Below are 16108 nucleotides of genomic sequence, written 5' to 3' on the forward strand. Positions count from 1 at the left end.
AAACACTGAGAATGGACTTTTCAGTAAAGTAGGAAACATTGCATTATCAGAGACTCAGCATTTTTTTAATGAAGGGCAAGGAGTAGATGTAATTTTAAGGATTTTAAAAAGATAATAGAACTTTTTGTGGAAAAATCCATAGAAAAAATCCCCAGAAACACATTATTAGCCAAAGTACAGTGTTTGGTGTGAGCCCTGAAACAGGTCTGGAAGGGATCAGTTGTGTTTTTTCCACCCATAGTACATCCATGATATGCACTGAGCAGTGAAAAAAAAAAAATAAATAAATCTAATGAGAAAGATACATGGAGGCAGTGGGAATTTGTTGCAATGAAGTCATTAAATGAGACCAAAACACTGCTTGATTTCTACTGATGTATTTTCAGATTCCTGCACTCCCATTTATCCAAACCTTAACATTGCGCCGTAGAGTGGATTTCTCACACGTTTATAGCATGTAATTTCTCTGTTCCTTTTTAGTTCTCACAGAGAATCAAAGGTACAAATCATCACTAATGGTCACAGCAACTACTGCTTCAGATTTCCCATAGAGTGGAAGTGTGAAATTCTGTGATTTAGCACAGCAGCTTCTCCTTGACTCACTTCTTCATTCTTGCTAATTTGAGCAACTGTAGCTGTCCCTTTATACAGGTTCATAATTTCCAAATAATTACGTAATAATTTACAAGAAGTTTGAAGTCAAAAACTATGTCTTTTGGTACTAAGTGACTTTGGTACTAGGGTGCAAATAGGAATGTCCTTGGAAGTCAATTAGAAAACCCTTCAAACGTACTCATATGCAACCTTGTCCATTCATTCATACATTCACAAAGAAACTCCATTCAAAGCTTCAAACATTCATAACACCTTCCCATATCAATGCCAGAGTTCAAGAAGTGTCTCTCAGCTCAAATCCTTGGTAACTCACTAGAAACTAAGCACTTACCATCACCATAGCTCTGTAGCAAACTCTAAGTGTAGTTCAACCAAACAGCACCCTTCAGGGCTGAAAACTGAAGCCGACAAGGACATGCCAATATCTGCTGTTCCTTTAATGACCACTGGAGGCTGGCTCCAAAAGCAAATCAATCCCCATTGACCCCCACATTAAAATGCAGCAGAAATACACATGTTTACAGCCTCGTACAGAAAACTGTTTTGGTTTCCCTGTCCATGACAAAATTGCTATCATTATCATTAAGGTCTAAAGTTTTGTGTGATTATGGGCACGGCCACTTTGATTGACAGCTAGCTTCTTGTTTTCAGCAACCAGGCTTAAGTCAGTCCACCACAGCTCCACCCACGCTCCACCTCTTTGACCATTGTTGGATCAGCTAGGAGTTTGGTGGAGTCACTGAGTGTCACAATGGCTCTTCAGAAACCTATGGGTGGCATCACAGAGATTACATCCATGTTTCATACAGTCTATGAGTTCAAACAGCTGATTTAGATGACTGCTTTTATGATGTCTGTGGTGCTTAACAAACACTACGATCTGTTTCTACACTATATGCCACACACATTGATTTACACACCAGTTCACCGGAAATACTGGAAGTGACTGTATTTTAACAGTGAACTCAGGATGAGGCTTGTTTATCAAAATAAAAAGCCCCCATTTGATGTTAACAGGAAACAGGTAATGAACCTAGGTTTTCAGAGTAAAAGCCCAAGACAGTAAAAATATCATAACAGGAAACTAGGGATGGACTTTTCAACTTTTGACATGCATACTTTGTCATTCATAGAAACTCTATTCAGATGTTACACTGTACCACATATTTCATACATTCAGTTTTATTCAGCTTTTAAATCCCATTCATACTAATTAGAATTAATTAATCTCCCAGTCTTTATACTCCTTCTACTGCTTCTTCATACAAGCAAGCAAGCTTTTCAGTTTAGCATCAGCTTTTCAACATCAAAGTATTCCACATATTTCATGAATCATTGATGTTATTCAACTTTTACAGCCAGTGCAGTTTAGCATCAACTTTTCAACATCCAGTATTCACAACACAATTTCCTAAGAAATTGCTTTGTAGTTTCCCTCATAGTTTGTTTTAAAAAATGTCTTGGAAATATACATATATATAACTTTTATACTTTTATGTAACTTTTATAAACTTTTTTTGTGCACTTTGACCTTCTGTATTTTCTCACCAGACCTTTTCGAAACCAGTTTCCAGAGTGGATTTGTTTGAAAATGACAGTGTTATTGTAGACAGAGAGAAAGGAGCTCTTGTGAAATTATGACATAAACCTTCTCAAGGCACAGTTAGGGCTGCGTAGGACAACTTTCTCTCACCTGGACCTCTTTGTGGTGACTCATTCTAAATGTCTGTGTTGGTGATCATTTAGTTGGGTAAACCAGGGTAAGATATTCCCCTTCAAAGCAGTCAAATTTCTTTTAACAAATATATGATTGGAATATCAATCTCTTAACAGACTCTAACCTTGTTGTTATAAAACAGAATTAAAAATCTAGCAAATCTTCCTGCAGGTTGTACGTGAAGATGCTCCCTACCTGTGGCTGTAATCCATCTTAGCATCTTGCCTCACAGTTTTGATGTATCCAAACTTGGTATTTATGTATAGAATTGACTTTATTCTCAAATTCTGATGTTGCTCGGACTAACAAGTTGTTAGGACGTAATTTAATTGATAAATTAGTGACATGAAACACTGTGAAGATTTTATACATTATACCATGGACGCTTAGCCTATGCTCGCAAAGAATCCAAGCTAGCTTGCTAGTTATAACATTATTTTAATATGCAGTGAGCTAGTTAACTTCTTAGACTGACACAGCAGTGTTAGAAAATGCTGTACATATATTTTCTCAGAAAGCTAACACAAATGTTCAGTTCATACTGGTGCATAACCTCAACCTAAAACCACTTCTTTTGATGTCCTCCCACAAGTAGACTGATTTTGATGCAATTCAAAGATTAGCAAGGCCTTTAGCACCCATGAACAGAGCTGAAATGAAAACATCTAATGGTCTGGAGGGAATTACATAGGGGCAGGAGCTTCTTGATTTGAGAGGCTACCTTACTGTAGTTTACCCTACATGTGTTTAGTATCTAGCAACGTGGAAAAACTCAATCATGTGTCCAAATTCCGTTATAATCTCGCACTGTTACCTTTTAGTTGTTCATTTTACAATTCCATCATATTATCTGTACCTATTACAGGCTACATTATGGTCTAAATGTTTCAGGGGAATTTATTTCGCTATTTATTTTATGTTTAAAAGGTGATGATCATTAACCTGTATTTGTGTTTATCTTGTCTGACTACTTCTCATAATATGGATTTGACAAACATCTCAGCACAGCAGCACAGGGGTCACTGCTCGCCTGGCTAACAGGAAGCTTTTATCAGTGGTAATCAAATGTGATTTAATACTTGTCCAATCATCTTCCCACATAAATAGAAAAAATATGTAAATGAGAACAGCTAAATCATGAGTTTAGCGGTACAGTTTTGTTGTTTGTCACAAAAGGAGATGTATTTTTAGATGTATATCCTCATGAAAATGTCCTGAAAAGGCTTGCGTGGACGCAAGTTGTTTTCAGTATGTTAAAAAGGACCCACCTTCATCTCAGTATATTATGTGTTCTCTTTTCACCTTGCACTGAGTTCATATAAAATGATGCTCCTTGTGTTCTGCAACTCTTCCATGTCGATTTTCTAACCCATCAAGGCATCAAAACAGTGAATGACCCCAGTACTAAAGACAGGCCAAGGGAAACGCTCATGATCATCAGGCAAACTGAGTAATTAGATAACACTGATTAAATGAACTGCCTTTTGCCCAATGCATGCTGGGATGTGCTCCAGACCCCAGGGACTCCGAACAGGATAAGGAGTATTGAAAATGGATGGATGATTGAATTAATAAGTTTAAATGAAGCAAATTAAATTAGTCATTAAAGAGGAGGCAGTATGCAGAGCAGCAATCAGAACACTGAGAGGTATGCATATGAATTATAAAATCTGATAAAGTCTGTTGTGATGGCAGAGTTTCCTTCACAAGAGCGAATCATATTCAAGATAATGGATTGCCTTTTTAGAAAACAATTTCTTTTTTCATCAACCTTGAAAACATAATTGAGTCCTTGAGGCAGTGAACCAGAAGTCCATTCAGAGATTTGGGGCGAATGCTGTTTACCAATTTTATCTCTGAGTGGGTGTTCTGTACTTTCGTATTTCAGTAACAAACAGTATGTTGGGGCTGTTCATAACATTTTTCTACTTTAACAGGTGGAAACTGCACTTCTTTTCACTGCTGCTACTACAGTACAATTAAAACATCCAACTAAATAAAAACATTAAAAACATGGGCAGAATATCACAGAGAAAGCCTGCCCTTAGTGTGAATCAAACACAGAGAAGCAACTTTGAAAAGGTCAGCTTTGTTCTCACAATGGAGAAAAAGTACATTTTGAGGAAGTTACTCCTCTTACATGTTGTCAATGCATTTTTACACTCTTTTACACTCCTGTGGGAAGGTGTTCCCACACCAGATGTGATATATAATCCCTCCGGTCTGGTCTACCCTGTGTTCTCCCAGTTGGATGTCTCCAGAGAACTACCAGAAGGAGGTGTCGAGGAACCATAATATGCAAACACCATATATGTATCATATACCCAAATCACCTCAACTGGCTCCTTTTGAAGCAAAGGAGCCATGATCATACCCTGAGCCTCTTCCCAATTGTTCAGGATGAAGCCAGCAGAGCTACATCGTCTACAAGGAGCTGAGATCCAGTCCTGAAGTCATCTTTTTGCACACCATTACGCAGCTACACCTTGTGATTCTGCACATGAAAATCACAAACACAAGAGGTAGCAAGGCACAGCCATGACAGAGCCCAACACCAACAAACAACACGACAGACTTCTTGCTGAGAATACAGGCGCAGCTCTCAGTGTTATTCAAGGACTAGATTACATGTAGCAGCAGCCTCAGCAGCCCATACTTCTGAAGCAACCCCCACAAAACACCCTGAGCAACATGGTCAGAAGCATTCTCCAGCTCTACAAAGCACATGGAGACTGGGTGGGCACACTCCCATTACCCCTCTTGTATCTTTTCATCTTGTAGTATGATACCCAGATAATTGGAGCATCCTTTGATCCATCTTGTTTATCACACTAATGGAGTGGCTATAGGGATCACAATGTCCATCTGTGCATCCATCTGTTGGTCTGTCCACCATTTTGATCTAGACTAAAATATCTTAGCAACTATTAAATCAATTGCCACTTTTTTTTTTTTTGCACAGACATTTATGGTCTCTGGAGGTTTAAGTCACATGACTTTGGGAATTCCCTGAACTTTCCTCTTGCACCACAAATGGTTCAAGTTTTTCCACTTATGACATCTGCTAAATGGGACTGCAGAAAAGTTGATACAGACATTCTTAGTTAGGACACTCACATCAGTGTATAAGCAATATTTGTAATAACATGCATTTTAATTTCCTGTTATGGCTGTACTCATGTAATGCTCTGGAACAAATCTGAGCATCCTTGACATAGACTGTCCCTGAACTGACAGAAGCCCCTGGCAAAGCCTGAAACACATGATATTTAATGCTAATATGGGACAAGGCTGAGGAAGTGGAGGCAGATATTGATCGTCTGTTGCAAGAGACAGGTCATCGGCATGGATGAATGAATGGTATATGGAGCGTGTCCCTTTAAAATGACTTCAACACCTGCCTGAACTTCGGCAAGACTCCATGAACTTTGGTGATCCCTTGATGCTCCCTCCAGTTCCTTCATTGAGTCAGATTCTTCATTATTCTAATTATTTGGTCAATGGTTTAATACTCTCTCGGCCTCAGCTGCACTTTTTGTTTAATGCAAAATAGTAAATGTTAGCATTTTAAAATGCTAAGCTGTTGCTAGCGAGGTAAACATTACCTTCTAAACTTCAGCAAGTTAGCACTGTCATTGTGCACGTTAATACTCATCTCAACGCCCAAGTACAGCCCTATAGAGCTGCTAGCATGGCTGTAGATTTGTGTAGCCCAGTCTGCAAGTTAACATACACACTGTCCCTGACCTCTATGTCATTGAGGCTTGTCAATAAACACAGGCACACAATCTCCAGATGTCTTAATAATGTGTCTTCATAATGATAATATGTATACAATATACAAATAATAAGTAATAACTTTGATGCTATTACATTTATTTCAAGGGTACAAAAGTTATCATCCACTTAAAGTTAGAATTTGGAAGATTTTCATTGAAATATATGTCTGATAAATCATTGTCTGTTGCAGAATGATGTGACAAAATATTGAGCCTATGGTCCATTGATGAAAGTGTTACAATATTAATATATTTGCAATATTAACTGGGTGTCTGCATCAACATTCTCAGTAAAAATGTTTTATTAAATTACAGCTAATGCAAACTGAACATTTCCATTTAACCAGCAAAACACAAGTCGCGGTAGTCACAGGAAATGCAACGTGTTAGTGAGATTAGCATTGACGACTATTGTTTCTCAAATGATATCAAAGACATCTACAGAACAATACAACAGTCCGTAATTTTTCTTGACGGTGGATCAGTTTGAAATACTGCAAGGAGTAATGGAACAAGAAGGAGCAGCCACAGTGAGCTCTTAGATAAAGAGCTGCAGGCATCAGGCTGCACACCTCCAACTTCTCAGCAATGTAACCAGCTCCTGTCATTGTGGCCTGCTGTCTGCAGACTCATGCCGTGTGCAGCATTTAATGATTTCATGGTTGCTCACAGAATGATGGAAAAAGACCAATTATTGTCCGACTTCTTTATTAATACAACAAGTTTGTTTTGCTGCCCCCATGATGATGTGATCTGCAGTATTAAAGCACATTTGCTGCTACCACCAGTAACTCCAGGTGTTGCCAAATCAGCCAGGACTGAAATCTTAGAATTACAACTTTAAGATAAAGTTTGTTGTTAATTTGCTCACTTGTGTTGTAAGGTGCAGCTGTCATATATTTATAAATCAAAACACTTTTGACATCTTGAGATGAGAATTCGATGAAGAGGTCACAGTTTCTTTTAAAATTTCTGGATGTTGCTTTAACCTTATTAACATTGTACTGAAGTTACACTATGAGCATGGAGTCACAGTCCACTGTATCACTGTCTGAATAATGATGGAGCTGCTAGCAGCAGAGAGAAATGAGTATGGATTTATAACAGCTAATAAACACAGGCAGGATAATGGTATTGATTTATGGCTGGCTTAATGACACAATGGAACAGGGCCTACAGGCTTGTGGAGGATTCAGCTCTGACCTGTGTTTGTTGTTGTGCTGCAATAATTTGTTGTGTTTTCGTCCTGTCAGACAGGTCCTCCGCCAGTAATACACTGAGCTGAAGACAACTGATTAATGAGGGCTGAAACCGATAAACTACCAGTGTCTCCAAGAAAATAGAGGAGGTGGAGAGAGACGGGTCACTTTAATTCTCTGAGTGCGTGCGTGTCTGTGTGTGTGTGTTTGTGCACGTGTGTGTCTGTGTGTGTGTTGTCCAATGTTACCACAAAAGAAGTTCATTAACTCATAATCCACTTTGTGTGTGTGTGTGTGTGTGTGTGTGCGTGTGTGTGTGTGTGTGTGTGTGTGTGTGTGTGTGTGTGTGTGTGTGTGTGTGTGTGTTTGTGTCGAAGATTATTTTTGTGTCAGCGCTATTGTGGACTTGCAGGAACTCTCAGACATCAATAGACCCCATCAATAGACCTAACCCGCCAATAGAATGACTTAACCAGAATGGCTTAGTAAATAGTTATATAAGACTGTTTGTGCACCTGTATGCATGTGTGTGTTTGTGTGTGTGTGTGTGTGTGAGAGAGAGAGTGTGTGTGCGTGTGTGTGTGTGTGTGTGTGTGTGTGTGTGTGTGTGTGTGTGTGTGTGTGTGTGTACTTCTTGCTGTGTGTATGTGTCCTTTTTTCAATCACAAAAAACTAGAGCAACCCTCCCCTCTATCACAGACAGCAGTAGCAGGGTAGCATGGTATATAAAAAAAAAATCTGCTTCCTCTGACAAAAGCAGCTTTTAATAGCCTCAGAAAATCGTCACATTTTCATAAACTTCCTGGGTTTTTTTTTCCTTTCTCACCTTTCAACTGCATCAGAGCATGGTAATTGAAAGTGATGGTGATATACTTGTGTTCTGAATATGCTGGACACTTGACTGTGAAGTCTTGAGACTACACTCCTGGACTGCTTCCACTTCTTTTCACAGGCAAAAAGACTGATGATAATTAGATACGATTACTACAAAATATTGCATTTTGTCAAATGTTCCATTGAAATTTCTCCAACTGGAAACTCATATTAACCTTGATTTAAACCTAACCATAATCCTAACCCCAAATTGTCTGTGAAGATTCTCATTCATCCAGGTCATGGTACTTCTAAGTGCTTCCAAATCCAAGTGGACTGAGACTGGTGGTGGACTGGGACTGGTGGGGAGTCCCAGGCCTTAGAACTGAAGAAGCCTTTTGGATTAGAGGTGAAACGTCTTCTAGAACCACAAGGAAGTCAAGCTGCCTTTGGAAGCACTAAGAACTAACCCCAAATCGTAGCCTTAATCTGTTTCTACCCCTAAAAGACAGTTCCACTTTTTAATACCAGGGGTTCATTTTTAGAGTTTCTCCAAAAGCAAAAACACAGTGGAGCCAATTCATTTGGTCTGAACCAACTGCTATTAAACTGTCACCTGAACAAAGCACTTGCAAGATAATGCCCCAGAGGACTCAGAAAATACGGAAAAACAACACAGGTGTTTCAAAAACAAGGATCTTATTTTTGTTGTTTCTATCATGGCAACGTGCGGTGCAAACCACCTGGACAATCAGACAGGCTACACACAAGTAAACAGTTAGCTACTTTAGCTATCACTTTTGGGTACAATTTGCCTTGGTTTTCTTTTTCAGATACATTTAGCTAACACTGAGGTTTGTTTCCAGACTGTCTGATCTTCTGACTTGTGTTCTTTTGCCCTGTTGGATTTGCTTTCAGTTATATTTCCTGATCTCAGCAAGTAACCTCTTGAGTACAATGGTATACTGTACTTGAATTAACCTGCAAGTTCATCTGAACACAAATTAAACCTTAAATTTACCCATTGCCTGAAACTTTAATCAAATTCTTAAATTGATCTTCATCTAATTTTGACTGATTAATAATTTATTTGATCAGTGAAATCATTTTCCCACTAATTACTTACCAAATTATGGAACTTTTTTTATGAGTAAATAGAGATTCCAAAAGTGGTCGTCCTTCATAAAATGAAAGATGGCATTGTATCTTGAAGGTGACCACTGATGAAAAATGTGAGGTGTTATCCTGAATCCTTAGTACATCTCAAATGTGTTGCTTTTGCTTAAAGGAAATCAGATCGTTGATCGCATGCCTGGTCCTGCCTTTGCACTGAACTGAAGATCTGCCTCTGGCTCATTCTGCAGTTGTCAGGCTCAGTCATTGAGGATATACTTTATACTAAATGTGAAGCATCATGGTTGTCATTTATTATGAATGTTAACAATGACAGAATTGAGTAAGCATATTGGCTTTAGTCAGTGTGACTTTGAACATCCTTCAGGCTGCATTGCAATAAGTGACACCAAGTGGATTGCTTTGGATTGGATTCAGGTCTGTGAAACCATTTGGCAGATGTCTCAGCTCATATTGTACTTAGCACTGCTTGAAAACAACCCAGTCAGCATGCATGCATCATATACAGTATTAACCTCTGCATATTGAGGAGGTACTGTCACTGGGACACCCAGCAGGGCACATCTATATCTTGAAGTTCCTTCAAGTGATAACATGGTTTTACCCACTTAGTACCTCCATCATAGTTAAAGTTGCAGCACCTTCTTGGATCATGTTGTCTTTCAGAAACAGAATATGATATAGTGCATAGTTTACTAATACAGACATAACATGGCTCCATGTGGATCAAAGGAAACAAAAAAATTTACCTGTTGTTTTAAACATTGTTGGATCACATAATCCAAACTGTCACCTGATTTCAACTATGGGTGTATGTGAAATATTGGAATTGCTAAAACTGTTTTTTCACATGTGAACTAGTTTTCATGCAGCGTTTCAAGTTGGGTGAGTAATTGAGGACACAATGATCACTATTTAGCTGTGGTATTCCTTTACTACTATGCTTGACCGAACATAAACCTGTTATAAATCTCACTTTAGCCCTGGACCCAAGTCTTAATCCTAAACTATTCCCTTGATCAAAAATTAGGGCTGTCTAAGATGTCCTCATGCTGAGGGTCTGAGGATTAAAGCAGTTTTCAAAAGAGGTATGAGATCACACATGAGACACACATACATCCTTTACTCCTTGTCTCTCTCTTCATCTTTTCTATCTAAAGCCCAGAGTTCATCTGTGTCTCTGTCCAGAAAGGAGAGGGATTTGTAGCAGCCAGTCAGAAACAGCCATTTGCATCGGTCTCTGGCTGTTAGCTGAATAGAGAGAAGCAGTGGGAGTCTTAGTTTCTCCTCAGCTGCTCATCCAGCACCACTGACCTCTCTCCTCTCAACTCCCCCCATTTACCTCATTCCAATTTTCACCCTCCCCGACAGACTAACACACAGGCTGTGAGCTGAATGAGCAGCGGGAGCCAGGGAAGAGGAGGGGGATTAAACTTACGAGTGGGAGGACGACAGAGAAAGAAAGGCAAAAGGGGGCAGAGAGGGAGACAGGAGGATGAGACAGGATCAGTGTTTACTGGCTTTCAGTGACTTGGCTAACAAGCAAATATAAAGCCAAGTGAGCCAACAATGCTGACCGACTTTAGCTGATGCTAATTAAGCTGAATACTTAATAACAAGAGCACATTTTCAAGTCAGCACATTTTCAGTGTTTGAAAAGCAAACTGAGAGTCAAGCTCTGAAAAGCAGTATCAAATAATTAAGAGTTCTTTGCTTTAGCTGAATAGAAAAAAGTTACAGCTGGTATACCATGGCCTATATCATCAAGAAAGGACTGAGACTAAACAATGTAATGTAAATCAAATAATATGAGGCTGTGACATCATGTGACTTTCCTCACCAGGGAACCAGGAAACTAAAGAGGTCCTTTAGCTGGGCTAATTTAGCCTGGTTAGAACTATATATTTGGGTAGCTAATTTCTCTTCTAGCAGTCTGAACCAATCACATGACATAATATTTTTGGGGGGCACAGGAAGAAGGATGTAGGATGATAGTCAGCAACCATGCTGTTAGGAGAAGTGCATCTAAGGATGAATGGGTAGTAACATGCAACACTGATTTACGGATGACCTTGGTTGTACACTAACCCTAAACATGCGGTTATTATTAGAACCATGAAGTAGTCACTTTGAGCCAAATATATACACACATATACAATTGTGTGTGTGTGTGTGTGTGTGCGTGTGTGTGTGTATATATATATATGCTACAGTATCATCAAGCAGTGTGAAGTAAAAGCTGATCTAAAACCTGTTTCCCTAAAGATTTTGTTGGTGTAATGCATTTTTGTCATCTGTCACTGTGAGCCGGCTGAGAACCCCTGGTGCTTCTTACTGACTGGCTCTCTATTGGTGAAATGTGCATGGACAAAATAAGGCCAAGCAAACTGAAGGCCAGAGCGGATCTCAAACTGCATCACAGTTTTCTTCTGTTTTTTTTACTGAACCGTTCCAAAGCTGTTATTGGTAGCCCCTAGTGTCAAGAGCTGGAGGCATAAACTGAGCTCTCCACTGAGCCAAGTTTTGTGCTGGGGCACTGAACACCCAATTACACGAGGACGGGTCAAGTGCCAGTGTGAAGAGAAGAAATGAAAACGATGCTTGTGGGTGACAAGACTTCTGAACTGTTCTACTGCGACCTTAGCACTGGGCACATGCCGGCCAGCACTGGCTGCGTGCCCTGGTCACTGACAATGACTGCTAGAGGGCTGGCAGCAAGCAGAGCGCCCCCTGTGGCTAATAAATCTGATTCAGCATGAGGACCAGTTTAGCTCATCGAGATCTGAGACCTGGGGGTGAGCAGAGAAGGCGAAGGATGAGAGAAGAATAAGAAAGACAGAGAAAATGAGAAGGAAACAACATAGACACACAGTGAGTGACACCCAGTGTGTCCTGTTAATGAGAGCAGATAAGTTGGTGTGAAGGGACTCAGTAATTACAGCATAGCTCTCTGTCCCTGTCTTACCCGATAACCCAGCCCCCTCCCTCATTACATCAGCCTCACCTCAATGAACTCTGTGTCTCTCTTCTGCATGTCATTTACCTCCCTCCCACTTCATTTATGTTGCCAGGTTAGTAATACATATATTATACGCTGCACATTCTGTTACCCAAAACTAAATAAGAAACAGTACGTAGTTTATTTACGGCACATATCCACAGAACATTTTGATCCATATGTAAGGCTGCCTGCAGCTACAGTAATTAATGTGAAGATGATGTGACTGTATGGCATGTTTACATCCCCTGTGATTACTTACTCATGTATGTGTGTGTTTTTACGTTCTTGCAATCTTTTCACTGTAATGTATTCTATACAGAGGAGCGACAATTAAAGAATACGGCTGTTGATGTTCTATATTCTTCGTACTGAAGAGACCAAAACCAACAATGAATGTGTCATCCTCACAAGTATAATGTGTGTATCTGCAGCCGGACATGTCTGATTCCTCTTTGCCATAGTGGAGTTTAGTCAGGAACCATATGCAAAAACCATTAATTTCACACAAGGAGAAGAAATGTATTGTGCCAGATTTGGCCACTGGTTGATTTCCATCTGCAGTCCTTGGGCAGGTAGACAAACACTAATACAACTAGAGCTCCACTGTTGTTCAAGAACTATTAAAAACACATCAGTGAGCCACATGTTCCTTCATTACCATCAATACACACTGTCGTTTATTTTGACTCAGTCACACGACTGACGCCCTGTTTCCCAAAATACTCACAAGGGGCTCTACTTTCATGAACCCTGTGGCGTTGTACAGATCACAGTCAGGTGTGCCCTGCCTGAAGTGTTGGGGGCACGCCACGCGAACTTTTTAGATCATGGCAGGCTCATTTGGCTCACCTGTTGCCCCTTTGGATATGGAGTAGGATCAGAAGGAATACATTATCATGAATTATAGTGGGATTTGTTAGAGGTTGTGACAATCATAGCCAATCACGTTCACTACTTTCATTCCACAGATGAATAGTGTGCTAAAATATATTGCCAAGAGCTGATAATGTCCCTTTTTAATTTGAATTCATTTTTCGGGTCATTCCATGTGTAATGGTGTGTGATTCTTTCATTATTATTCATACAGAAACCATCTGCCCTTAAATACCACTATAGTGGCATACATGCAATGATAATAGAATTAAAGATGTGGCTATGTTTTTTTTTTTTTTTTTGCATGTTTTGTTATACCTGTTTTTTACTCATTGTGTGTTAATATTATGGAACACCAATGTGCTGAGCTGTCAACCGGTTGACAGGTGGACAGCAGACTGTGTGAGATGCACTCAGTCTTGGCCCTTAAATTGCAGTGCACCACTGGATTGGCGTGGCCACACCCTCTACCGCATCTCTTCTGCTACCAGGGAGCACAGTGAGTCACCCAGATTCCAGACTGCCACAGGCCAGGAAATAACCTCCGTTTGCCTCAAGAAAATGCCACTTTGCTAGTGTGACGCTGTGTTCTGCACCATGCACCAACACCTAAACAGAACCCTGGAGCAGCAAATGTTCTAGCAACCTTTACTGAGAGATACAGTCTCCAGCAGGTACAGGAAATGATTTAGCTTTGCACAAAACCAACACCAAATGCGGGAACAGCTATGATGAGAACGCTGTTTTGGGGTTTGTGATGAAAAAAGCCACCTTAATGATACACTCTATAGTATTGTATTATTTTCCTTTCATTTATCAGCCATCCTTGCATGTTGATACTCATATTCATATATAAAGAATGAACATGTACAGTTGAAGCTCTGTGTTTGCATTTTCTGAAAGTTACATTTAGTTAAGTTTCATTTCATATTTTTTGTCTACTTTCTGTGTCCCTTTTTTTCTTTCTCTCTCTCCCTCTCTCTTTATTTATTCATTGAAGTAGCAGAGTTTTACTGAACAAGCATTGAAGGGCATGGTGATACAAAAGAGCCTGTTTTCAAATTTACAGTTTTGTGACTTATTATCTAATAATAATGACGTAGCATCTTGCTTTTTCTCAAGTATGTCTGATGCTCTTAACCTGAACAAACCTAATGACTTATGCCCATGCAGCGTTTACGTATAGTCTGCAACTATCACTGAAGTACTGCCTCTCTACAAGTTTTCCAGACAGTTTCTACTGATCTGATTCAGAGTCTTATTACCTCAATGATGAGCGCAACTTAACACAGCAGAGGCCTATTAAAGACAACAGCACTGTGTGAGGAGAAAACATCCATCTATATGAAAAGCTCTTAGTGATTATTGCTTTCCTTTGTTCAGGACAAGATGCGGTAAAAAGAATCAGATCACTGTGGGCCAAGTCATTACTAATTGAACTCGTACTCGTATTGTACTCCCTATCCAACAAACAGGATGCCTCAGGATTGATCTGAAACATACCTTTAAAAGATCTTGTTCAAAGCAAAGTGAAATCACAAAATCAACAGTGATAGTAATCTGGCTTCTGGAAAGCAAATTCAGTCATGCATTTTTGCATATTGAAGAGGATCAAACTGACCTCACCGTAACATAGCTGCTGCTGTGAGATAGCACGGGTGATGATTACCAACTGCAGAAGTCCCAAAGCGCCAGCAGAAACAAGAGAACAAAATGACTCATTGAGAAACAAAGGTGTGAGTAGAGGAGGAAATCGCATGACGCGTGGGTATGCACAGCAAGCGCACTGACACACTTACCCTCATAGATGACAGAGTGTCACTGGTTGTCAAACATGTTCAATACTGAATGAGTTACAGAAAACTCAGACGTATCATACAGATAGAAGTGAATTTTGGAAACGGTGAAGCCTATGATGCTGCTGTATGTCGTCCACAGCCATCCCTCTGAGGAGAGCTGTGGAGGAGGACAAGGCTCTGTGGGCATGAATACCAGCTACAGGTGCTGCATATACCTGTGTGATAGCTTCACACAGCCAGTGAGCCAAATGTTGTTTTCATCAGAGGCTTTCCCTGGAACAAGGTTTTATTATTTCATATTTGTACCTTCAAGCGCCTGTGATCTGCCTAAACACTGTAGTTATTACTCGAAGATTGAGAGCATGTGTTTAAATGAGCCATTCTTTAATATCATCATGATAAAAATGCTTTGTGAACAGCAAAAGCTTACTTTCTAGTTGTCTTAATATCTGTATACTTCTCAAAATACTTGTAATTAAAACCTTGGTTCAGGTTCATTAATAGCTCGGTCTAATCAGCACTGCTGTGTTGGACAGAAGGTAGCTCCAAGGTCTCTGTCAAGAAACAAAGTTTCTAAAGATAGCGCATACATCAGGAGTCTGCACATGACATTTAGAATCCTCCCTTTGATGTATGAGTCACACTATGAAAACTCTGTTGGATTTTAATATTTCACCTGTGTTATGGGAGGCAAAGCTGCAGTACTACAGCAAGCACTTTACCAGTGTGTTGTGTTTTTCGTAACCATTCACTCTAAATATCAGAGGAAATTTTTGTAATTTAGGTGAAGTGACCCTTCAAGACTTTAATAAACAGACGTTGTCTTGATTCTTTTCTCAGAACACCGACCACCACACTAATTAAGTTGTTTATTAAAGGCTATAAAAGCTGCAGAGCAGAGCAGAGGGAATACTGCATTATGTATGATAGAGGGAGAGAATGCTTATGATGTGCTTTGACTCCACACCCACCAAAACGAGCTCACCACATCGAGAGCATAGCAGCACCTGTGTTTGTGTTTCATGTATCAGACACGTGAAGATTTTTGGAATTCTGCCCCCCAGGCTGCACTAATGAATAGTTTTATATGAACAATGGGTCAAATGACAATGACAATGGGTCAAATGACAATGATTCTTACTTACACAAACTTCAGTCAGATAAAGGATCAGTGAGTC

The sequence above is a fragment of the Chaetodon auriga genome, chromosome 12 (assembly GCF_051107435.1).
Source record: "Chaetodon auriga isolate fChaAug3 chromosome 12, fChaAug3.hap1, whole genome shotgun sequence".
Taxonomy (NCBI): Eukaryota; Metazoa; Chordata; class Actinopteri; order Chaetodontiformes; family Chaetodontidae; genus Chaetodon; species Chaetodon auriga.